We start from the raw sequence: 26,660 nt of genomic DNA on the forward strand, positions 1-26,660 counted from the left end.
CTGTCTCTAGGCCCACCTTTCAAGAAAAAACTGGACATAAAACTTAAGTGTAATTTAGCCTGAAGGAGGCTTGGGGTTTGAATGATTGTCCTGGTTTCAGCTGAGATAGAGTTAATTTTCCTCCTAGTAGCTGGTACAATGCTGTGTTTTATATTTAGTATGAGAATAATTTGACAATACACTGATGTTTTGGTTGCTAAGTAGCATTTACCTTAAGTCAAGGACCTTTCAAGTTTCCTATGTCAGTGAGCAGGTGTATAAGACCATGGCCAGGACAGCTGACCCGAACTAGCTAAAAGGATATTCATTCCATAGAACATGCTTAGTATAGAACTGGGGGAAGTTCACTGGGAAGAGGCCAGTCATTGCTGGGGGACTGGCTGGGCATTGGTCAGTGGGTGGTGAGCAACTGTGGTGTACAGCACTTGTTTAGCTTGGGGTTTATTCCTCTCTCTCTTTTTGTTATTTCCCTCCATTATTACTGCTGTTCCTCCTCCTAGCATTATTGTTATTACTGTTGTTGTTGCACTTTATTTCAGTTATGAAACTGTTCTTATCTCAACCCATGGGTTGTACCTTTTCCCAATTCTCCTCTCCATCCCGCTGGTGGGGAATGGTGTTAGCGAGTGGCTGCGTGGTACTTAGTAGCCAGCTGTGGTTAAACCATGACAGTGATTTAACTGAACAGAAGTTATGTTAGCTCTTCAAACAATGAAAATCTTCAAGCATGTTATACTGTGTAGTTTGTGATAAATTCTGTCTTACGACAAATGTGAAAGGTAGATCTTTCTCTGAGCACACACTATTTACACTAGTCAAATTTCTGAGTTTGAGGATTTTTCACATTTCTTGGTGTTTATTTTAAACTACTCATTTATTTTTAACAAAACCTGTTTAAGAAATCTCTCAGATGTTTGAAGTACTTCTGTATAAATTTTAAGTTATTGACTACAGTAGCTTCAGGGGTTTTAAAATTCATTTTCAAACATCAGCTGGGTTTTCTAAGGACATCAAAATGTTGATCATTCTGACTGAACACTTCCTCTGCATTTCCTGTTCCCCTGGGTTTTGGGAAAAAAAAAAAAAAAAAAAAAAAAAAAAAGGAAACAAGACTAGAATTTTTAAATTACAGAAGTACCATTATTTGTGGAGACCACCATAGCACTTCTGGGTAGCTGATGGGTTATAATCACAGGTCAGTTTTTTGTGGGTCAGATGTGGGTCAGAAGTTTGTTATTTAAACATAATATTAAAAATGAGGAGGAGACAGGAATTAGTCTCATTCATTTGCTTGGAGATTGTGAGACAAATGATGAAACAAAAAAAGCATAATTTTTTTGCTGCCACTGAGTGTATCACTATATAGACAGTATTTCTCATGTTGTAGATCAGTTCGGTCTAAAGCAAATGCTCAGACAGAATGGAAGATCACAGGGGCAAGAGAGAACTAAGTCAGTGTTGTTCCAAGATGTATGGCAGCCTGGATATGCTTAAAAAGGGAAATTGCAGTTCCCCTTCTCTTCTAGCCCCATTCATCTTCACTTAAAAGAAAGTTGTGTTAGTATTGGAACTGGAGCATAGTCAAAATACCGGATCCAGAAGCAAACAGGAATGCTAGATCTCTGTGTTGGCAAGTATGTGACTTGAGCCAGAGGAAAATATTTCTTTTAAAACAAGTTTAACAGCCTCTCAATTATTGTGTTTTGTATAAAATGTACATTTTTACATTTCCACCCGGACTTGGAGGCTGAGAAATAATCCATCACTTGCAGGTTTTCCCCCCATCCACCTCGTCAGTAGCATTATGACAACAGTCAGAGAGAGACTAGTCATGTCAAATGGCGCAAGCTTTACCAATTGCTAAATCTGCGTAGAGCAAAATTTGTTATGTCATATATGGAGACCATAAAGTTTTCATAAATCAACACTGTAATTTGTACTCTTTCCTTTTTCAGGCTCCTTGCTTTTAGAAAATAATTGTTTTTCTTGGGTTTTTCGTGGATAGAAGAGTGAGCAGTCCTGATTGCCCAAGGCAAATGGGAAGATGTAGAGCACAAGACAAGGTTTTCTTTTGCAGTCCTGGTGAATCCTTTTGTTTCCATGGATTCTGCTTAGGGATTCTTAAAGTAACTCTTGGAAAAGTACTGTCCAGAATTTGTACAGAATCTCATTTCCTATTTTCATAGGGTTTTTTTTTTTCCAGAAGCAAGTTCTGCAGTGGTAGAAATGCTAAGAATGAAGGTGATTAAAATCCTTTCAGTTTTCCATAGGTGGGACTAGTACCACAAAATACTCGGTAAGGGCAGAAAAGAAGGTACTTAATGTTATATCAGTTTCTGTGGGCTTTTCATTATTAATCATTATTAATTTTTGCTATAAATGGTCATATTCTAACTCCAACTGTAAAAAGAGACAGCTTTCACAGTTTGCTCTGTAATTCTTGGTCAAGTAACCTGAAAGGCCTGTTTTAGTCCTTAATCTTTTCTCATAAAATCTCTACCAACTTAAAATAAAAAAAATTATTGATTGAAATGAATTATAGGAGACTTATGTTCAGCTGCTGTGCAAACTAAATTTGAAGACATTAGCATAGGACATAATGCACCTTCTCTCATTCAAGATTTAGCCAAATTCCTGCTTATCTACATGAGGTGGCTCTGATACCTGGCATAACTGCAGATGGGGGACATTAGAGTCTTCTTGGCAAACAGCTGAGCAAACTGAGTATAGGAATTATTAAAGGAATGTTGACTGGAAGGAACATATGTTCTAGAAACTTGGCAAGCATTTTGTCTCATTTTCTTTTCTGGTTGCAAGCCATGCAGTAGTTACAGCAACCATAGTTTTTTGTCCAAGATAAAATGGGGTGGGAAGGAAGAGGGGAAAGGGTGTTTCTCCCATTATTGCACAAATGCTATTACCTACTGATCCACAAACGCTTTACCACTGTATGTTCATTTTTCTCTGCTCCCAAGTAAACCACTCTATCACCATGTTGGAAGGTGGGCAAGCAAGCAACAGACCCATTTTTAACAGTGGACCAAATCTTCCTGTTGTCCATCTACGTACACAGAATACAAAGAAACTCCATGTTACTATGCCCAAGCATTAGAACAGTAAAATATATACATTAAAAAAAATAAACTATAGTTAATGTTCAGCAGTTTTCCCATGGTATATCCTTCCTTTTTTTACATTTGAAACCACATCGCTATCCATTGCTTAATGAAATTATCTGGCACCTCCAGAATTGGAAATACTGGGCTTTTGAGCTGATATGCTGCAGACTTAAAGATTTACAGTATTTATTTAGCACTTTGTGCTCTTAAGTTCTTGCTGTTTTGCTTCAAGTATTTGGCAAGTATTTCTGTACAATGGTAGATGCTACAGAACTGGGGCCAAGATGTTATGGAACAACGATCACTGACATGCTACGTGGGTGATTATGCCTCGTTATATTCTCATCACATCAGTTTTGATTTAGGACCTCATTAAATATTAATCTGAATGAATTTGCTTTTAAGTTTCTACCTAGTTTAAGTAATAAGTGGACCTCATTTTTCTTTATGTGTTTAAATTAGCTGATATACATTTATCTATGCAAATAAATTCCATTGCAAATGGATGTTTTGTGAAATCCTATGAGCAAGTATTAAAAGCAGCATTAGGATCCCAAAGAGGCTGTGGCAATCTTAATTAGTTTTAGAGACTGAATCCAATTATTCTTTATTGGAAGCCATGCTGTGTAATTCCAGTGCTTGCTTTTGGTAAAGAATCTGCTTCACAACTGCAAAAAAGAAAATATATTTAAGAGGTTATCAAAATAATCTTTACAGAACTGGAGAACTGTCTGCATGAACATGATGCCTGTCATTTTGACAAAATGCCAGGGACCTTCAGGACTGAAAACCATAAACTGTTACGGTTTGAAAAGAAGAGCCAGAGTCATAACACTGAGGACAGTCATGCCTTGAATCCAATGCAAACCAACCCACGGTAGCAGCGCACACTCTCCAGTGGGATGTCTCTTTGGCTGCTCAAGCAGTGTTTTCTCAGCACTTGAGATCTCCGGGTGATCTCCCACTCAGGAGACTGCCTGGTGGCCAGCACTAGGGGCTGAAGCACAGATCTCCAAAATAACAGCACAGGTCACTGCTCTTGAGTGTAAAACACACTGAGAGTAGGAAGGGGTGAGGATTAATATCAACTCCTGTCATCTGTTGAGCAGCAAAACCAGTGGTTTACACAAAAGTTTGCAATTCTAATGAAGAAGATATGATTGCATATAATTTAACAGAGACCTGATCAGGCTTGTTGTCCCTGGGTAGTGAAAATTCAATCTGTTGCTATTCAAATACTAATTAAAAAAAGTCTTCCACTGATTCTAGTGATAATAATTTCACTATATCTCTTTTCTTCACAGGGTTGAATGTCTTAACATTTAATTACTGTTAACAAGACCTTTATGGGCAGAATAGAAAATTTCGTGTATTGTAATAGCATTAGCATATTAAATGTAATTGTCAGGTAGCCCTCTTAGGATTACTGCTCCTGATTGAAACCTATTCAGCTTTTTCTTCATAGCCATTTAAACTTCATTAAGTACAGAAAATCATTCTTTTTACTCCTTTCCACGGAAGACTTGCAGCTGAGTTGTGTAAGCAGGTAATTCATTTTGTTTGATCAACAGAAGTACAATCGGATTGCATTCTAATTTGGAATGGTCTGGAAGATGAGTCAGATCTCTCAAAGTCAGAATAACCATAGAAATATTTGTTCTTTATATAGGTACATAAATTAGAAACTATTATCTCTCTCCCCACCCCTTTCAAAGTGTTCATATTTCTATAAATTTGCCCTTAAGTGCCTGCAGTTTAATACTTCTTCAAATTTCTAATAATCTGCTTGTGTTTTGGAAGGATGACCCTGATTAGTGTAAGTAAACAAATTTTTAAAAAGTAAATCTCAAGGTCATAAAGCATGACCAACATTGATGTTCTACAGCATCGAGGCTCCTGTTATTAAATGAACAGAACTTCAGTCTTCCAGAAGTAGCACAGTAGTGAATTTCACTGGTTCTCTGGTTAAAACAGCAAAAACAGGATGAGAAATTGTTTTCTTAAAAACAGTGTATAATATTCCCCATGCTGCAATACTTCAAGGAGCTTCTGACACTTCAAAGAAGAGAACAAAACATGGACACCACCGACCTTTATAACAAGAGGTTACTTTTCAATTGTTCTGCCACTAATTAGGATTAACATCTACACGTTACTTGCATTGTTTTAATTGGCAATTCTACTGTGATTAGGAAAAAAAGCAGATTATGTTGTTATGCATAGCTGCTTTGCTTTTTTTTTTCTCAGTCTCATTTGCTTTATCAAACAATAATGTGTAGGTTCCCTTGGCCTTGTGATACAAGCATAGCAACTCACATTTTCAGGTGGCACAACACATGCTGGTTTAAAGAAATGAAATATGCACATCTTTTTTACATCTCATTTGATTTGCACAGTTCATGATGATCCTTAAGGAAGCAGTGAATGCTTTGCTTTCAGGAGATGGCAGCTTTGGGGCACAAGGTCATGTTTGTATCAGGGAAGCATTCATATGGGGCAGTGATGATTTACCAGCCTGCAAAAGCATTGCATGCACAGACAAAAGGTCTTGGCTCTGGTGTCAGAAAAAGAAAGCCCAAGCTGGTGCAACACATGCTATAACGTGGTAAAAATAAAGCTTCCTTCCCCCCCCCCCCCCAGTCTTAAGTATTTGTTATTTAAGCTTATTTTAGTTAGTGCTTTTTGTAAGGAAGCTTTTACTTTCTGCAATTCAATTTGACTTTCTCATTTCTATCTTTGCACTGTAGAGAAGAAACATTTTTTAATCCAAGTGTATATATTTGATTGTGCAGGGGGCACCAGCTCATTATTTTTTCCTCTCTCTCTTATTTAAACTTTTCAAGATGTGTCAGTTTGAGTAAACGTGACAAAGACTTTGACAGATAAAACAAGTTACCTTAATTGTATAGCAAGTGCCCTATTCTGATGCAATATGTTTGAATAAGATTTCCAGGAAAACACTGATTTCTTTTTTGTGGAAAAGATGGAGATTGTTATTATCTAGTTATTTGACATGATATGCCATTGAGACATCACAGAACTGTTTCCCTGTATGCGCTGGTGGCTGTGGCTCAGCTGGGCAGTCATGAACACCAAACAGACCTTTCCCAATAAACCAGAGTTGCCACCTCAGCCATGTTGCAGACACCCTGGTGGATGCAGTGTTCCACATTTTCATCAACTTCGCTAGACTTGGTGAAAGTGAACAATTCACCTGAAACTAACAATTTGGATTTATTCTACTCTTTTCACCTAATCAAAGTGATGTGATCCACTGGAGCACAGTCCAACAGCCTTTGCCTTGGAAATATCCAATGCCTTTTGGGGATTCACTTTGTCTTTTTTTCCTGCACAGTGAGTAACACTCAGGAAGGTGCTTTTCTCTACAGACAAAACACACACAACTTGCCCTAACCATAACAGCAAAAAAACAATGTCCCAAAATGCCCAAGTCTACTTGGTAAAACAGTCAAATTTGCTTCACCTCTTTCACTGTAGCAGGAAAGGAAGAATTTGCCTATAGGGATTATTCTGGAAACTTCCTCATGTCTGAGCACCTAAAATGATACTACCAAGAAATTTTGTTAGGGGGAAATATAAATAATCAGTGGCTAAGAGTTCAAGGGACCTGAAAACCACCAGTATAAAGTAGTATTCTCCTGAACGAGCACAGGGAAAGGGAGCAGCAAATCCATGAACAATCAATAATGCTTCAGATCAGTATCTTATATTGTAAATAGGTAGAGAGAAGCACAGAAGACTGGCTCTGTTTTGAATATGGGTTATAGCTACTAAATTACACTAAAAACATCCAAGTCTAATATATTATTGAAGATTAAAAGATTTTATATATTAGCTCATAGATATCTTATTTGTGATTCGTTCATAGACTGGAGGTGAAGAAGGAATGGACCAGAAGGCACCATTATGATAACAAAGTCAGTTCTATTACAAAAGTATTTTTCTAAACTATCTCAGAGACAGATTTAACACTGTGTTAGTGAAATCTGTAGGTGTCATAGCCTGGGAGAAACAGAAATAATTAGCAGGAATAGAAAGAGGTGGAAAGCATGGGCAAAAAGTCCTTTTTTTAGGGGTTCATAAGGAAAATGAACAATCACAGACCCAAAGAAATCAAATTACCAGGCAGAAATGTTGAGATTAGAGTTATTTAATGAACAAGAGAAAGATATAAAGTAATATTTATTAAAGAAAAAATAAGCCGCTAAACGAGCATGAGTTTGCTCTCAATGTTAGACAGAAATGTTTAATATGCCGAGCTAAATTTCAAGCAGAAAGAGGAGACATTTAGTAATTGTCAAAAAGGTATAAAAGCTAGGTAGAAAAATACGATTCAGAAAAGGAAACCTTGCTTCACACATTAACTAAAATTCCATATCTAGTTTTGCACTAGCCTTCCAAATATCATGGGGAAATAATTTCTTCCTGCAGGACAGGGGCAGAGGGGATTTGCACTGAGAAGAAAAGTCTAGTCTCAAGAATATTCACTGGATGGCCAAAGTTCTTTTGTCTTTAGCTTTAGCAGTTTTCATGCACAAATATATTTTCAATAAAATGCCCTAAATATATATTCAGTAAGTTATAATTTGGAAATAGTAGAAAGCAACCATCTATCAATAAATTTCTACTTTACAGAGAAGGTTAATCTGCAGTTTCTTTTATTTTACTTTACAGTTATTGTAAAAACCTATCCAGAAACTTCAAAGCAGGAAAGATTCATTTCACCATCCCAGAATCCCTTGCTATTTTTTTTCTCAACAAATTGAGTTGTAAGTCATTTTCAGGTGGTTTCTCTGATAAGCTTAGGCAAGTGTAATTTCATGCAGTGCAATTCAGACTTACATTCCCACTGTGAAAGAGAGCTCATCAGTCTGTCTTCTGGACAGAAAGGCAAAACCCTTCAGAATTACTTAGTGTCAGTTATATTTTCTTCGCAGTGCAACATAACTCTTTCCTGGGAATGGAATATACCTTGTGTTTGTTTCCATTTATGGCCGAGAACAACCAGTATAATTTTAACAAAGCTTTAATGAGTTTTTAGAGAACTACGTACATACAAATAGTGTCATATTAATATCACAGAGAATTAAATGATCTGTTTAGCCAAAGAATGAAGGCAACAGTGAAAGTTTTTATCCTTTTCTGGGGTTTGGCATGGGTAACGGACTGATTCAGCACCCACAATATAGCTTTTCAGTTTGCCAGCAAGAACACCACTTAATGCAAAACATGGTGGTGGTGGTGTAATGGACGGAGATCACCAGCTTATCCCCTCATCTCATGCTGGCCACCAAAGCCATCAGATGGTATAAAAAGAAGCCAGGATCCTGCAGTGATCTCTACATGGAAAGAATACTTTGCAGGACTCACTATTGCAGGGCCACAATATTGCAATATTGCAGGGCCATAATATAGTCATCAGTCTGCCTTCAGATTGGAGACTGAAAATGAAGTAGTATTTATTTTTTTATCCAAGCCTCAGATGTCAGGGCTATATGTGGGAAGATTTTGGTTTTTTCTTGTGAATCATACAAGACTGAGGAAAAAAGAAGTTGATCACTTGATTAGTTTTTTAAATGGTCAATGTTTGGGGAATTTTGTCAAGGTGATATTCCTATTTTTTTGTTGACTAAGAAGTACCTGTCTTTTGTAACTCTTAAAAAAGGTAAAGAGACAGTTCATTCCACAATATTTTCACATTGCTGTCTTATTTTTAATTTATTCAATAACCCCCATTTCATGGAATTACTTCATCTTTTATTTAAAAATCTCCCCTTTTAGGGGCCGGGCCATACTGTTATAGAACTTCAAGACAGAAGAAAAGAAATGGTTGCAGAGGCTTTTTGTTTTATGTTGCAATATTATTTTGATTACTGCATGACATATACAAAGTAACAAAACATGTATTTGAAGAGTAACTGTCTTTCAGCCAGTAGCCTTGTAAAGACACTAAACTGCCAAATTTTTGAGAGGAAAAAATTGATGTTATGGATCAGTCATCCTGATTCCATTCTCAAACTATTAATAACATCAGAGTGTGTGCTGAATGAGTTATCATAGATCCTCCCAGTATTGAATTATGAAATGAAGTTTCAGGTTTATGAAAACTACATTAACATAACAGAATTACCTGTTAAAAAATTGAATCCCTTGAAGTTAAGAAAGCTGATTAAGTGGGATTTTTTGCATGAGTTTACGTTGGCAGGAATGAGGAAATCCTACAAAGGGTAGGAACAAACATGTAACAAAAGTGAAGGTACAAGGTGAACACAGGTAAGAGTAGAAGATATTGTGGCACCAGAAGATGGACTGCTGTTTGCAGTAATTTCGTCATTTGGGTCTAATTTCTTTGTGCTCAGGAAAACATTTTTGTACAGTTGTTTGAGCTGTTTGAAAATATGTCTACAAATGCTTGTAGTTCAAAGCAAATTCCATAAGTTTAATTGCTCCCTAGCCCAGTTCCTGGTGCTTAACAGGCCTAATGCTACCTTAAAACGTGATAAGCACTAACTTCCCCATCCCACACCCCAAAACCTCCTTATGTATGTAGAAGATGCATGAAAACAGCAAGGAAAGAGTTGTCAAAAGTGCATTCAGAAGTTTCGGTTCTGCTACCAGGCTTGGGAAGACCCATTTTCAAAAGAGATCCTCTAGGCTTCAGAGACTGGCACAGGCAAGAAGGCTGCAGTTCCTTAATTTGGACAAAGACAGATGAAAGTGGTTCTAGACAAAAACATCCAACTGTGTAAGTCTGCACACATTGCAGCCAAGCTATTCACCCCTACAACTACATAACAGTTTCACTTCTCTGCAAGCTATTTTTTTACTTCTTGTTGCATTCCCATACTATTGTAATTGATCATTTACCTCCTATATATGCAATCACTTCTACTGCTTTATTTCTCTCCTTTTTCAGAGAATTTTTATGAAATCTGTGGTATCACAAATGGTTATATCACTCTCAAAACCTCTTTGCCTCTGTGCATTATAGTAGCCTCTATTATATTATAGTTCATTGCACTCTAAAAGCATAAAAGCTTTCAAGGCAGTTGACTCTGTTAAGGTTGCATTTGCCTATTGCACCGGACATTGCATACTTACAGGATAAGGAAGCAGATAAGTGTTTAGACTGAAATAGTCTTTCTCTAACTTTACGTGATACTCCTATTGAATGTTTTCTCAGTTTTCTAGAGGAGTTGCTATGTGTTGTTCCTTGTGATTTTCTTGCTCCTTTAAATAACAGTCCTATTTTGAAAATCTATAAAGCATTAGGTTTCTTTTTCAATGGATACAAATTACTTGCTGGAAAATGTGGTTGGTTTTTTCTCTCTTTCTTTCTTTTGTTATAGGAGCCTGATGATAAAGTCTTAACCTCATATTTAAATTCTTAGGTTTAATCACCTAGTTTTCAGCAGAGCTGAGCAGACAGTCTGTTCCATGCAAGCTAATAGGATTTGTTAGATGCTTCATTATTTTAAAATTACCCAAAACCTCAACTTTGTTACAGGTTCTTAGTTGGGTTTTTTTTGAAACCTTGGACTACATACCTAGCTGAATTTTTCACATAAATTAAGAGCTGTAATGTTATGGATATCTTGTAATTTATCATCTATTTCTCTTAACGCCCACCTTGTGCTCATAATTTATAAATTATAATCAAAAAAGCACAAAACTTGGCATCAAATATAAAGAAAATAAAATTTCAATTAAATAACACTAGAGGGAATCTGTTATCATGCCAGAGAATTCAAAGAAATTGGTTCTGTTACGTGAGATGTACTAAATATTTATAGTAGCAGTCTCCAGACAAAGCTCAAAATTTGCAAATCCTTTTTCTCTTCTTTGAAATATAAGTGTATTTCACTTCATCAGAGATGTGCCTTTTTATCTTTATGAGGTGTCATGCATTGTCTAATGTAAATGAAAGATTTTATCATGGGTTCAAAATTCCTTTTCCTTTCCTGCATATGATGTCTTCGCTTCTGAAATCTAATGCAAATAAATCATTATATCAACAAAAAACATCATTCAGAACCACAAAAAAAAAAAAAAAAAAAGAGGGGGAGTGGGGTACGCGGTTAGAATGTGTATGAGAAAAGGCATCTTCATGACTTTAAGAAATAACAGGACTTCTGTGTCTAATACTGAGAACCTGTTCCCCTTTGACTCAGGAGGGACTTCTGCTTTTATTATTTACTTCCAGAGTTCTTTTTCAACAGCTTAGGTGAATTTCCAAATGGAAGTGGCAGTCTGGCCGTTGAGGCCAGGTGATGTCTTCCCATCAATTTCACATGGGTCAGGATTTCATTCCTAGAAGCTGTCTGTTGCTTCTGGTGGTTTTCATCTTCTGTGAGTATGAGGACTTCATGTTGCGCCTGTATCATGCAAATACTACTAGCAAGGTTGTGGTTATCTTTCAAAACCTGTGTCCTCTTGTTACAACTGTTTTCTTTCTACATGGGATGCTTCTGAGATGTGAGCATTGATGTGTATGGTATAGCTGTTAGTTTAATGGCTTGGAAGGTATTGTCACTTGGGAATCTAATACTTCTAACCCATAAAAGGGCTAGGTGGATCAATTGTTGGGTGTTTTTTTAATTCTTCTCTGAGGATTTCTCAATTATTTTTGCGGTTGCTTCCAGGTTAATTATCTGTGAATCAAGAAATATTACTGGATGTTGAAGCTGTGATTTCAGTCACATTTCTTTTAGCTTCCAGACCCAATGAAGACTACTGTTGCATGGTCATTCTTGGCGTTGACTTCTATCTATGCTGAACCTCAAGCTTTCGGGAATAGTTAGTGCCAATCCTAGAAAAAGGGCTCACTCAGAACAGTGGTCCATTGCCTCCCAAGCAGACTGGTGACTGTGTCACAGGTAGACCTTGAATGATTGACCTAGGGCAGATTGCTCTGAGCACAGCTGGTTCAGTCTCAGTGATCTCCCTAAGCACAAATAAAGTATTGACTTATATCAAGAACTAGCTTCATTTCTAAGGACAGACATGAAAAGTCCAGTTTTATTGCTAATCTTCTTGTTTAAGCATGGGCATCAAATTCATGTGATAAATGTAGAGCAGATCAGACACTGGCAGCTGTGTGCAAAGTGATCCAGCTGTGTGTTTGAGGCATGTCAATGTCTGGCACAGTTTGCCCTGGGTTTTCTGTCACAGACTTGCAGCTCTTTAAAATCTGCTGTTGTCATGGGGTGTGCCTGCTTACACAGCCACCACTTCCTCAGAGGGAAACCTCACATCAAATAGCTTCCAGGCATTGTAACTGCATGTTAGCTTGCGGGAGAGCTCCAACTCTTGTGAGGGAACCCAGCAGTACGTAAGCCCTGTGTAGAAAGTGGTACATTTCTTTCAGTGAACTTGATTTTCAGGATGCACATAAAAAGGCATTGCAGAAAGAAGAGCTTTTCTTCTTTCTGTGACTGGAAATTAAGCCCTCCCTTAACGTTACCTAAGAAAGGATGAACTTGCACTCTATTGTCTTCACTAAGCAGTTCAGTTTTGTATCTGCAGAATTAGGATAATAGAGATAACAACGTGAATTTTATTCTAGAGTTTCTGAGGCAGAAGCTATAGTGCTCAGTTCCACAGAGATGCTTAGATGAAAAATAAAAGCATGTAGCAAATATAGGATTTATATTTCCATATATGATAATCAGAAAGATTTTGTAGTCATGTTTCTGCTGTTCATCTTTTTAAAAATATTTTACTAGCTGAAAGTTTATAGCAGAAGAATTATTATATGTTTAGAAAAGCTTGTTTGACATGAAATCTCATTTGCAAGAATATTTTTTTTCTATAAAATTAAAGTTGAATGTCATGTCAGTTTCATAGATTTTTCATTATGATTATTTTCATTTACTTTTCGTGGAGCTAGTGAATACATCATAATGGGAAAATAGGTTCTGGCACCTATCAGTGGTAGAAGAAATGCACTTACAGGAGAAAATAATGAAAATTCATGAGGAACTGCAGTAACACATTTTATACAAATGGCCTTTCCTTAAGTTTGTTGCTTCTTGCTGAATAGCAGTCATTAACTGCAAGACATGGCTGGCTTCATGAAGAGTTCTAGGAGGGCTTGACTCATTGTTGTGACTTTATTAATAAGAAATAGTGAACCTGAATTAACCAACCAATTTAGATAAGACCATCTGTTGTCTAATAAGATGTGACTGTAATTTGGATAGCAGTTTTGTAATAAATGTATTATGGGATGAAGGACAAGCAGATATTAGCTTTGTCTCATTAGCTTCCAGGGGAAAAAAATGTAGTTAGTTTGCCAGTATGGAACATGGAATGTTTTTCTCTTTAACTCTCAGCTCATCCTGTGTACAAGTAGGCCCCCCTGTCTGTATTTTCTCTACCATATAATAATGTCAAAACCAAAAAGAAAATGGAGTTCAATGCATCTTTTGGAACATTCTTGCAGTCAATCATTTGCAGCACTAAATCTATTTTTGTCCTTGCATGATTATTTTTGATACCCCGACTTCTGTGAAGATGAAGTGGCAGGCACTAGCTTATCAACATCATGTCAACATTACTTGCTTTTGCTCTGTTTAGTTGCCCTCTCTGGGCTAATACAAGAAGCTCATGTCAGCTAAGTACTGAGAGTGCTGGAAAATGGTCCTTTTATGTTTGGATGTTTGGCAATAAGAAAATGGACAAAGCACGTGTAATGCTGACTTTTCAGCTCAAACTCAATAGCTCTCAGTTTTGTATATGGATGTTAAATAGTACTGTAGGGTAGATTAAGCTTTACTATTCACTATCATGTTTTTATTAAAACTCTAAAACTTAATTTTATAGAAGCATTGTCTGGTTAAGTAACAAGGATAAACCTTTTCTTTGATCATACAAGACCAGGCATTAATCCATATGCATGAAGATTAAGACAGAAATAAGTGCAGATCTGTATGGCAGCGATTTTTTTAAAAACACATTTAGAAGAACGTTGTGTATGTTGTACCAGTTTCTTGTGGAGCTGTTGCCTCCTCTTGTGTCTGAGTGTCCTTGAGTACAGGAAAGCAAAACAAATTATTAACAAGGAATATAGTACTACTAATTAGAAGATTGTATTAAAAGTGTAAATTATGCTGGATGAAACATAGCCTTTCAAAAACTTGCCCATATGACCTTAGGACTCTGTGTCATTTGGAGCATTCAGTAGATCCTGGCCAGCTGAGTTCGTATTTGATTAGTTTTGTAAGCTTGTATTTAGAAAATTAAATGAATGATGAGTATTGGGAAACTCTGCAAAATAAAACGTTCTGGAGTATTGTAGTTAGTATGACGTTAGCTTGTGTGTGATACTGTGGGTGCTGGATGTTGACCAGGCAGTGCACCCTGGAGTGGTCATGGCTACCAACACCTGAGTGCCATATAGTTCCAGAGTATCTTAATAAGTGCTGTTCCTTCATTTATTTATACTAGTATTTATATTTCAAAACTGCCTGAAACAGTAGCACAATATATTGCAAGATAAAACTGCTATGAAAAAAACTCATAGGAAGCCTAAATGCACAGGATAGTAAACTTTCACTCCTCATAACTGAGTCCCTTGCTGTGGAGATTGTGATGTGAAAAATTATGTCAACACATTTTGTGCTTCCATGTTTCACAACACATAGATACAGGAATATAAACCAGCAAACGATACCATTCTCTTCAATCCCCCTTTCTCTCTTCTCTGTGGGTGCCGTCTTTACAGTCTGAACACTGAGGCTCAGGGAACAATGCTGACTACAATGCTGAAAACTAAGGCACCTTTCAGGTAAACAGCTGGCTATCCCATTTCCTAGTCAAAGGCAGAAAACAATCCAGTATGCTGCTGAAAGCAACCTGGCCAGGTCTGGCACCAGGATGAAGGTGGACTGTAATATGTAGGAGAGGGTCCTCCATGGACGTCAGACCAAGAAGACAGTAAGGGCACACTGAGGTCCAAAAGCCAGGGTGCTTATAAGCCTCCTGGAAAGCAAAGAATCTGAAACTGATTCTTTTAATAAAAAGATCCAGTTATTGTATTAACTTTTTTTCAGAGAGGGAGGGTAATGAGTTTTCTTTGTAACTTAATGAAGTATCACCAGGGAAGAAATTACATAATATGAAATCTTTAGACAGGATTGAAAGAGCACGTTTTATATTTCCAGCACAGTAAATTCATTGCAGCTTCTCATTTCTTAACAAACCCTGAAGTGAAAATGCTGTTTCACTATAAATCCCAGTCTATCAGTCTGGGCAGAGTGCTGCTTTATGTCTGCATTCATACGGTCTTAAAGCTGTAAAATAGTATCCACAAAATTTTCTGAAGCAATTCTTTTTTTAGTAAATCTGTAAAGAGATGTAAGGAGCAGGAAGCCTTCTGTATTTGCAGGAGCACAAAGTCTCAGCCAGCAAATACAATCCAGGCAAAATGAAAATGTATTGCAGGTGCTGATCTCCAACTTGCAGAAGATCAGAAGGTTCTTTGCACATGAGAAAAAAAAAAAAAAAGACACACATCAACAGTAGGCCCAAAAAGTTAAAAATAATATTGCAACATTTTAGTCATGGTCAGTTGGTTTTCTTTGTATCTTTGTATGTTGTTTTTTCTAACACATTTTTTTATTTATGACTAAGATTAAAATGCAGTATTTACTTCCAAGGAATATGCAAGGCTTAAAGTAAAAGGAATTTTTTTTTCAGCAAGGCTCAGATAAGTTAAACATGTAGCAGGTTTAATTATGTTGTGGAAGACTTTGGGGGGAAAGGATTGTTACACCTGTTACACCTTTTAGAATTGAAGATCATGTTTTGTATATGTGAATTCTGCTGAATATGATTAATCCCCAAAAGCATCCATTGAAGCCTTGGAGAGGGGAAGGGAAAGAAAAGATGCTTCTATTTTAAAGCCAAGGTTATAGTCAAGGTTAATTCAGGGTGTCATGAAAGTGTGACTGTGACAAGATTTACTGATGATGTGAGGGCAAATTAATGCAAGATCAGTGGCCTGACTATTGATTCTTATCATGGGATCTTGCTGAAATGAAGTCATTATTTAATTACACTTCTACTTACACTGTAAATGGTTCCCAGAATAGACTGCACTCGATTTTGATGTCTGCAGCTCCATCTTCACTTTTCTTTTGTGTTCGTAAGTGAGTAGGGAATGGGAATAAGCACTCAAGAAAATTTTAATTTAATATACTTCATGTGCTGTCATTTTCCCATAAAAAGAAAACAAGCAAATGTTTTCATTCTTCCTGTGTTAGGAATGATATCACTATCCTGTGATAGTCTGTGATATCAAATAAATCTGAGTGTAGGAAACATGTCTTGAAACCTCTGAAGATTTTCAGATCAAAATTTCTCTGAATTTCATTCAAACAAATTAGTGCTCGAATGGTTGTCCTGCTGTTCTGGAGTGGTTTAAAAAACTTAGTTTCACTATCTCTAGAAGCAGATTCTAAAGTTACTGCTCATACTAAAGCAAGTAACTTAATTGGGACCTACTAGAAGTTAGTAAGTACTTTATTGAGACTTAAGGTACAACAGCAAGGTCTTTGCTATAGAAATCTATTGCAAAAGCTCAAGCATCTATGAAATGACACCAACATTCACCAAACAATCAAAATTACATCATTTCCATATTGTATCCTTGATTCTTTTGATTCTGAATCAGCTCTATTTGGCAAATTTGTAACATAAAAAGTTATTAACACAGTTTTAATTTGTCATGTGGACCAAGCACTGCATTTTGTCAAATTACATAAATTTGAAGACTCAACAATTAAGAAAATGTGACTGGTTGCCATTATAATGTTATTGTCTGAAAAATAATATGTAAAAATGGACAGAATTCAATTTTAAATGCAGGATTATGTTTGTCATTTTAAAACATGGCAGCATCTAATTCTGTGCTTGTATAATACATATTACAGTGCAATCACAGCCTTGCTCAGGACAAAAATCTTGAATAGTAATTGTATTGAGGGAAAAATCACAACTCAGTGGAATTCAAGTTTCATAAAAATTTGATGAGATATTTAGATTCCAATTAATCAAATAAAGGGGGAGTACAATTAAACCTTTGGTTTGGGATCAGAGTAGTAAGTAAAACCAATCTGCAGAATGGAATCTGGTCCTCAGTATATCCCACCATATTTATGAAAGCTTCCTCTCCATGGCCTCTTTTTTGTCTTGTATACTGTACTTTTACATTATTTTAAAATAAAAGAAAAATAAAACCATATAATTCACATAACATAAAAGATAATGAATGTAATGCATGAAACAAACACAGCCTTCTGCAAGATGGTGTACTGTACTATTAGTGGGATAGACAAATGTTAATTAGTCCATGGTGTGGACTTTTCTCCTGCAAATGTTATTCTCATTTTAATACTTTTCTTAAGAGAGAGAGAGACATAAAGAGTCAGCTTATTAGATAAGTAACACAATAGTTTCCTGTAATAACCACCTCTAGTTGCCACTTACTAATCAGGTATTCAAAAAATAAACAAATCAAATGCAGAACGTAAGAGGTGTTCTTACTAGTTCAGTATCATGATAAGCCATTAAAAGATAATATAACAAGATCATTATGTTAAAAACCAGAAGATTAATGAAATTTCTTTTCTCTCTTGTGCACCTATGCTCATATGTAATAGTGTTAAAATTTTCAAACCTATTTTCAACTACTACAGAGGGAATATATACATCTAAATCGGAGATATAATATATAAAATATTTCGTTAATACTTTTCTTCTGAATGAAGAAATCCAGCTATAGCGAAATAACTTCTGCTTCAGGCAAGTTGTCTTTCAGTGCCCTCGGCAATTGGAGGCAGAGGGGGAAGAAAGAAAGAGAAGCTGCTTTCTGTGCTTCAGGATTTCAGTCTTGGCACAACATGTTTCTTATTGTCAAGTCTTTTTTATTTATTTATTTATTTAACTTTTCCTCATTATAATAGGTGGCCAGAAGTTCTTTTTATCCAGTCTCTAGCAACAGCAGTCTCACTGATCTCACCATTTTGTGTGTTCATTCAGCCAGTCAGAAGGCTGTGAAGGGCTGATTATAAGTAGGAACCCACTTCTAGGACTCATTTTCTACAAGGAAGTATTTTTGCAGCATTATTCTGTACTTTGGCTTATTTGTACTTATTGTACTTATTTGTACTTATTGGTAAAAAACAAAGTTATTTGCCAATGCTTTCTTTGAGTTTTATCCATGGACTTGTAGCCAATGGACAGATGGTCAGCAGGGTCAACCCTGGTGTTTTGGCACAGAGCAAAGGGCAGGTCAGGGCCACCTGACATACCCTGATCTTGTTACTAAAAATGGACCTTTCTGTATAAAGAAAAAAATTGACCACCCTCACAGCTCCATTTTATATTCCTCTTGATAGCCCAGATGTTCTCCTACACCAGGACAAAAGGAACAAAGTCCGGATGAAATGTGTTTCTGAGGTTGGAGGATAGTCAACAAAACCACTGACCAAGACAGCAAAGAATAATACAGAAAAAGTGAAGGCAAATATATATAGTGTTTGGTGTCAACATTAAAACAACTCCAGTTTTTTTCATTTGTGTGTTTTATAATAAATTCATGATTGTTCTAACTAAAATCTGAGACATATACCTACTTAAATCTGAGATTGACTAAGCCCTGAGTTTGTTTCTTTTCGTTATGTCTAAAAGGGATCCAAATAACTACATCAGGTGTTGAGGCCTAAACTGTAAGTTTATACACTCAGGTGAGATTAACTCCACACCTGTCTAGTTCAAAATGGATGGTAGGAACAGTCCATTCACCTGCTGTGAACCAGAGGACCATGTCTACAGTGAACAAAGCATTCTGGGGCATCGCCCAATATAACCACTGTTCAGACCATCCCACTTATGAAGAGTACTTCAAGTGCTGAATGTTTTTAGGTTATTTTTGTGATCTAAGGACCAGGCCACATGATAAGCACATGTAAAGTTCTGTGGCCAATGACACAGTGTCTTTTTCTTTTGACTTTTTCCTTGGCATTGTATGTTGTTTTCCTCCATTCTGGCTGTTTTGGTTGCACAAAAGCATCTAAGAATGCTCAGGGCAAAAGACTTCTGGCACTGGGGGAACAGAGAGATGAGAGACACTCAGCAAGACAGGGAGGGATGCTGCAATAAATCAATCGTTGGAATGAGGGAAAAATTTCCTATGGACTAAGGGGAGACTGTATGACTCCCTACAACTACCTGAAAGGGGGTTGTAGTAAGGTGTCATGGAGTCGTAGAATCATAGAGTGGTTTGGGCTGGAAGGGACATTAACAATCATCTAGTTCCACTCCCCCTGACTTGTGTAGGGACACCTTCCACTAGACCAGGTTGCTCAAAGCCCCATCCTTCTCTTCTTCCAAGTAACAAGTAGAAGAATGAGAGGAAATGGTCTCAAGTTGCACCAGGGGAGGTTTAGATTGGATATTAGGAAAAAATTCTTCACTAGAAGGGTTCTCAAGCATTGGAACAGGCTGCCCAGGGAAGTAGTTAATTCATCATCCCTGGAGGTATTTAAAAAATATGTAGACATGGTGCTTAGGGACATGGTTTATTGGTGGTCTTGGCAGTGTTAGGTTAGGAGCTGGTCTCAATGATCTCAAGGGTCTTTTCCAACCTAAATGATTCTATGATTCTGTGACTAGTTGCAACTAGAAACCAATTTTACTCTTTCTAGACCAAGTCAGAAAGAAAGTTTAGCTTTTCAACAGATAGCAACCTTTCCTTACCTATGCTTTTTATTCTGGAAGGTTTACTAGCATGGAAAAAATCACATTAGAAGTATTGGTTTATAAGATCTAAAAACTGTTGAAGTTCACATCTTTTCTCCTTTAGCCTGTTTCGGTTTTTTTCTTTTTTTAATCTCACTTATTTAAGGTCCATTGAGATGATAGAACAGTGTCCACCAAACAAATCTTTTGACAAATCTCAGTTTATTTTATCAGATTATTTGTCTTTCAGCTGTTCATGGTATAGGTCTGTGGGACTGTGTATTGCGGTGCAGAGCGATGGTGGCAAAATTAGACGTAAAATAAGCAATGACGGCAAAATTAGACGTAAAATAAGCAATGACAGCAAAAAAGGACTACATTTATATCACAGTTTTTCTCTGTGAATTGGAAAACTGTCTTTTGATGAGAGAGAAACAAACTGCGTGTACCCAGTTGAAACTGACCCCAATAATTAATTTTGAAGCCATCCACCAAATGGCATTTTACTGACATGGGGAATCAGCCGTTGCTCCCAGTTTGCTTCTTGGGCCAGAGATATTCATGCTGCAGAATCCAGCTACTGTTGCCTTTAATTAGCTGTTATGTTTAAAGTTTCTTATTTAAGAATTCTAAAATTCAAGTAAGCATAAACAAATTCACTCTTTCTCTTGCTCTGGAAGCAATCCCTTAAATCCAGGCAGTGGATGGGATTTCCAGGAGACCTTGCACAGCTTTGAACCTCACTGAACTTGCCAATTTAAATAAAATTCGAACCTTGGTAGTTGTTGGTGCAGCATCTATTCCATTCACTCCGCTGCTGTTTAAGAAAGAAAACCAGCTATCCTCTGCCATCTAATTTTTCATTCAAAATGTTTCAGCAGCCTATGAGAGATAGATCTTTAAGAACTACTATTCTACTTAGAACATGTATTTCTAGAGGCACTGTCAGAAACAATGTGTTCTTTGCTGAATGGGCAGGCACGGTGAAGTTGTACTTTTTTGCAATGGTTTGTGGTACCTGGACCAAAGTTGTCAGGTTCAGAAACTGTTCCAATATCCACCTTTAGATACACAGGATGCTGTCAAGTTTGTGTCACTTCTCATATCCACTGGAAAATTTGGCCTCTCTGTCAAAGGTTTACAGCAGTGCTAACTTCACAGTGATATCCCTGTCATCTTCTTCACTGAAGGAGATGATATCACTGCAGTGATGAGGAAATCTCTCCCATCTTGTGAAATACCTTTGTGTTTTGGACATGACTGAGACTTCCATACTTTTAAAAGGTTTGGAAAGGGGTTGTGGTAGTGTAGCTGACAGTTCATCCATACCGGAGATGGTAATGATGAGACATCTTTCAGCAGGCATTATAAATGGATATCTGGCATTCAGAGTGCCTTTATGGTTTGAGTGTGTTTATCCTTGTGGTTCTGGAAACCAGACCACTAGGTGGATTGTATTGCTGTATATAAATTGTATTCCAGCATGTTTTATAAATCAGGTGGCTTAATCAGATAAAGACAAATGGCAGTGAAATAGCTTAAATACAAATTCACTGCCAGGTAGCCATTATACAGTGCTGTATTTTACTTTTACTGGATTTTCTGACGTAGCTGGCAGCAAATTCATTCATTTGTCACTTAGAGACACGGGTCAAATTGGCATTCAGTCCAATCTGTGTGGTCATTTCAGGTTCAACCTGAATGGGGGTTTTGCCATCTAGCAAGGACTGACGTCTTATTTAAGCAGCTATAGAACATTTTTTGCTTTGTTAAAGGAGAACTTGGCATATTAGGGGAGAAATGCAAAAATCCTTGCCCTGTTCTGGCTGCAGGTGTCTTCAGGACCAGTTCAGTCCACAGCACAGTTAAGTCTGTTCTAACTTATTTTGGAAAGTCTGTGAAAGTCTGTTGGGAAGAGTGACACAAGCAGGGACAAGGGTGGTCACAGTTACAAGCCTTTCCCATATACACTGTGTCTCTGACCCAGGATTTCAGGAGTCCTCTGTGCAGAGCCTAACTGCAGTGGCTCAGCAGTGTGGGTAGTGTGGTGGCTATTGATGGCATCACCAGAAGATGCACCACAAATCCAGATTCCACCTGATAAAAAAAGGCCAAACCACACAAGGTGGCTTCATGCACAGATATCACATCCTGACACGCACTCACAACGCAGCCACAGTGCCTGGAAGCACTGCAGTTTCAGGTTGGTGCAGGGAATGGATGAAGTGGTTACTCTTCCCATGCCCTCCAAATCCATTTAATAGAAAGTCTTCAAGCTGAGGAGGTATCTGATATTAAAGTGATAAGAAAAGATGATGAGCTTGATCTTAGTCAGTGGCTGGGAAGCGTGCATATGGGACACGGGCTTCAGCGTGCACTGCAGAGCAATTCCATCCCACTCTGGATGGTATGGGATATCATGACATAACCCTTTTCAAGGGCTGTTGACAGAGTTAAACCATAATGTGTAAATGAGTGATTTCTGCATTTTAAAAAGTGGTAACTGTAAATCAAACCAATTACAGCAGGTTTTAGTGATAATTGAGACTGTCGGCTTTTAAATTACTATGGCAAAATGTCTGAGCAAAAGAAAATAATCTTAGGCTATATTTTTTCCCAGTTTAATATCTGCTTCTAATTTTCACATTTATAGATCTGCTGCCTTTTAGGTCCTTGTCACTCCAACACAGAATGCATTTTCTTCCTCAGTCTCAGATAAAGAAAAAAAATTTAAACCACATCTTACCTACTGAGAATTTATGAGGAACAAAATATTAAAAGGAACGTTTTCATATGCTTGTGGACTTTACTTCTGTTTTGCACATCAACCTGAAATTCACAGTAGATTAAATGAAGATTTAATAGTAAATGTCACATTTTGTCTATCTCTACATAAAAGGAAAAAAGCAAATCAAATTGTCAGGTATATTTTTACAGTGTAAGTTTTGATCTGCTTCCTGCAAGTGTGAACAAATAACCAGTTTAAACTCACAAATTTTCTTTCATTGGGTTCTTGCTTTTTTCAAACCAATGTGACAATGTTCTTATTTTCCATTAGAATATTTTCTGAAAATTATAGTACCTACGCTATAATTTGATAATACTAGATATAATAAAGGCATTTTGCTCCTGCAGATCACCCTTCTTTTAGCTATCAGGGAACAAGACAAAGTATCTAATTTTACTATATATGTACATGATTTTAGGTTTTGTATGCTTATGTGGGCATGAATGTGAAGGAGGAAGAAAGTTGGATCTTTTACACAGGACTAGGTTGTTTTAGTATGATCAAATAAAGTGTTCTCAGGGAAATTGACTTCATATCATGTAGTCCCAGTGCTAGTTCTTTCGACCATGTTTTTCTTTAGCACACAACTCAGACACAAAACACCAAGAAGACTCCCTGGTCTTACTGTAGAGACATTAATTTCCCTAACTAGCCTTGATTTAATCACCTTTTTATGTTTCTTTTACAATGACTTAGAAGTGGGACATGCAGACACTAGTGAGGACCCCTCTGTTGTCACATTTTGTGTCTATAGGGAAGGAGTTATCAGGAAGCGATTTAAAAGAAAATAAAGAAAAGAAAATAACATTTAAATGATGGTACGACAATGCACATTTACTTTCTACTGTGCAGTTCCAAAAGCTGCAAGTGCAATACTCAGCAGAAACGTGGGCACACATCTCATAAACAGGTCATTCCAGACCATAGTCATCATCCCAAGGTGCACTTGAGCATCTGTTAAATATTTTATATATGGTATTTATATTTACAAGTAGCTTTGCAAAAATCTAACAAGAGCACTTGAAAGACCATAAAAGAGGAAATGTTAACATGGAGTTATAAGGTGATCTCACGTGATTTGGGCCCACATAATGCAGTGGGAATTTATGGATCCTATAAATAGATGACGAGCTATTTATAAAGCATCCTTCTTCTTCCATGCTACCCTGAATATATTACCAAGAGATTGTGTATTGTATTGAGGAGCCTGTGGTTGATCATTATAACCCAGCAATGTATCTGACTAGATACTTGCTGGGTTACCTTAAAGATTTGACACCCTTCTTCACTTTAGAAGTCAGGAAAACGGTTTAAAATGTTCCCTTTCAATCTCTGTACTTATAAATGAGCCACATAGACTTGGTTTAATGTCCTGTCTATTGTGCTCCATCTTGTGCTTCATTCACATCATGAAATAAAACAGGAGCATAAGCGAAGCATTATATTCTATTTTGTCCCAGATAACCATCATCTTGCTTTCTACTAGGCTAGAGGGTCTTCAGAAAATAGTATTTAAAGCAGGCTTTGCATTCCCTGCTGAAGCGATGACTGTATTTTCGTACCCATCTTGTCTCTGACAAGGTGTTATCAGCCTATTGCTAATAGTTGGATTTAACGTTTCATTTAAAAACCCAGCACTCTTTGTTATCTGGCCTTTTGAATTTCATGGGGAATGACCAAGAATATGAGCAACTTAAAAAATCATGGTTTGTTTCTATGGAGATTCCTTTGCTTTTTTTCCAAATAGCTCGGGGCTGTTTACACAATTTTACCCTTTGAACTAATTTGAAAAATGTTCATTGTAGGAATACAATGAAGACAAAGATATCAACCTTGGAGTTGCCTGCTTTGCTATCCCTACAATTTTATTTCTCTCTCTAGTAGAATACCCTCCTTTTAGGACTGGTCCACCCAGTCCCTACCCTTTAGTCACTGCCAATATGCAGCCCAGACAATTCATCAGTCATGTGGGCAGGCACCTGTAAGGAATCTGCATATCCTGACTTGCTGTGTCTAGGAGATTGCCATTGTCAACAAATTCAGGTAGTGATCACCTTACTATAAACTTTAAAGTGACTTTTGCATCATGACTCCATCCATGTTTCCTAGAGCAGGAAAAAGCTGGAACATGTTAGGTCAATCTGTTGTCACTTGTCACCTCAAATTATTGCATAACTTATCATTCGCTAAGACTGCCAATATTATGTATGCATTTATTTCCTTCTCATCAGGGCTAGCGTGTTCTTGCTGACACCACGCAACTAAGACCCACAGCCCTGTGCACCACTCTGAGCTTCATGCCCTTTTTAAGTTAGTAAAACAAATCACAGGTCAGCGAACAGTGAACAAGACTCACTTGTGAGGACTTGTGAGCGCTTACAAGTGATCAGAACAGTTTTGCTGCTCTGTCTCTCTGTTTGAGACAACTGATTTTCTTCTCAGGTGCTTTTATGTTTTGCGCTGTGGAACACGGATAGGCAGTCAGCAAGACTGCTCTCAGGTATTTGCATTTCAGACTTCTTGGGTGTTGTAAGTAGGACTGACTTTGACCATTCTTCACATCATTTTCTTATCCAGATAGTGCTGCACAACATGTCTGACTGCTTGATTTGATTATTATCTCCTGCTGCGGCACTTCTCTTTTTCTATCTCAACCCTTTCTCAGAGTTTTCCTTCTGCTTATCTGGGGGTTTGATTTCCAGATTATCAAGGACCTTCCATTCTATTTCTGATTTGTACCTGGACGATACTTAACCCCACGTCTCTGCAACACTTTTTTTTCCTCCCAGTGAGCACAAAGCCACTTTTCCTTGATTATACTGAGCCTAATCTGGCATTTCTTTCCTCACCATTCTTTCTTAAGGCCTCTTTCAACTCAGTAACATCCTCCTACTTTTCTAGTTGGAAAAAAAAAAAAAAAAGTGGATTCTTCTTTTTTAACTTTAAACATACACATGAAGATATTTGCACATGGATTAGTCATTATAGCACCACAAGAGAGAATAATATGCACCTATTTTAGATGCCTGGTTTTAGGTTGAAGTGAATCTGTTTTGTGAGGCAGCACAGGTCAGATTTTGATATCTGTGTCTAGATGAGCATATCATACTAAGGACCTCTTCTATAATGCTGGACTTCATGGATTTTCTTTTTGCTCCCCAGATTATTTGAAGTAGCCAGTTTCGGGGCGGGGGGGGGTCTGATTCTGTTGCTTGCAGTCATGTCCTGTTTTCAGCCCCGAAAAATTTAGCACATGCTTTCCTCTTAAACCAAGGCCCTCTTATCTGGTAGAGGCCATAGACATTTCTAGACAAGGCTGGAGGAAATGAGCACACTCCCTTTCAAGTGAGATGCAGTGGGTTTTTCTCTCTGGGAAGAAAGCTGAGGAACTATGTTTTATTAAGAAAGTGACTTAAAGTTTATGTTCCAGAAGAGATGGTGGGACTTGAAAAGCCTAACAGCTGTGAGATTCCTTCCTTATTTCTGTGTAAAAGAAAACATCTCACCTCCTGGAAGGAAAAAATGGAATCCATACCTCAAATTCTGTTTAATGTGGGCTTACTCTAACAACAGATGAGAAACATAAATATTTTTCTAGAAAATTTGCAGGGCAGATTTTTCAACTCATTATTATCTCATGGGATGTAAACCCCCATATCCTGGAGTATTTTCTCAGCTTGCACTATTTTTAGTCTAAGAAGTTCTTGGTTTAATCATATTTATAATGAAACAACATTTTTCCACCCAGTTTGCTTGAAATTGCTTATGCCTCTGACAGGTAAAGTGGGATTTAAGAAGAACATTTTAATATTTACATCCAAGCATTCAAACATTTTATTTCATACTTAAATTGTAAAAAAAAAAAAAAAAATGCTTTAAAGCATCATTCAGAAGTGATTCAAGAGATTAAAAAATAGCTTCACACAAAATATCCTCGTGACTGCAGCTTTTCAAGTGGTTTTCTAAATTTGGATTTTCTGTATTCAGAT

At 37.1% G+C, this 26,660-nt stretch overlaps 1 protein-coding gene and 1 non-coding gene across 2 annotated transcripts in view; one reads left to right on the forward strand and one right to left on the reverse strand.

The window, feature by feature from the left end:
* Nucleotides 1-26,660, forward strand: part of GPC6 (glypican 6) — a 774,486-nt gene that overhangs the window by 523,124 nt on the left and 224,702 nt on the right. The window lies entirely within an intron of this gene.
* On the reverse strand, nt 22,050-22,233 carry LOC119143926. The gene has a single exon (XR_005102892.1). It is a non-coding gene; the product is annotated as a U2 spliceosomal RNA (small nuclear RNA).

This window comes from Falco rusticolus, chromosome 2, assembly GCF_015220075.1.
Source record: "Falco rusticolus isolate bFalRus1 chromosome 2, bFalRus1.pri, whole genome shotgun sequence".
Taxonomy (NCBI): Eukaryota; Metazoa; Chordata; class Aves; order Falconiformes; family Falconidae; genus Falco; species Falco rusticolus.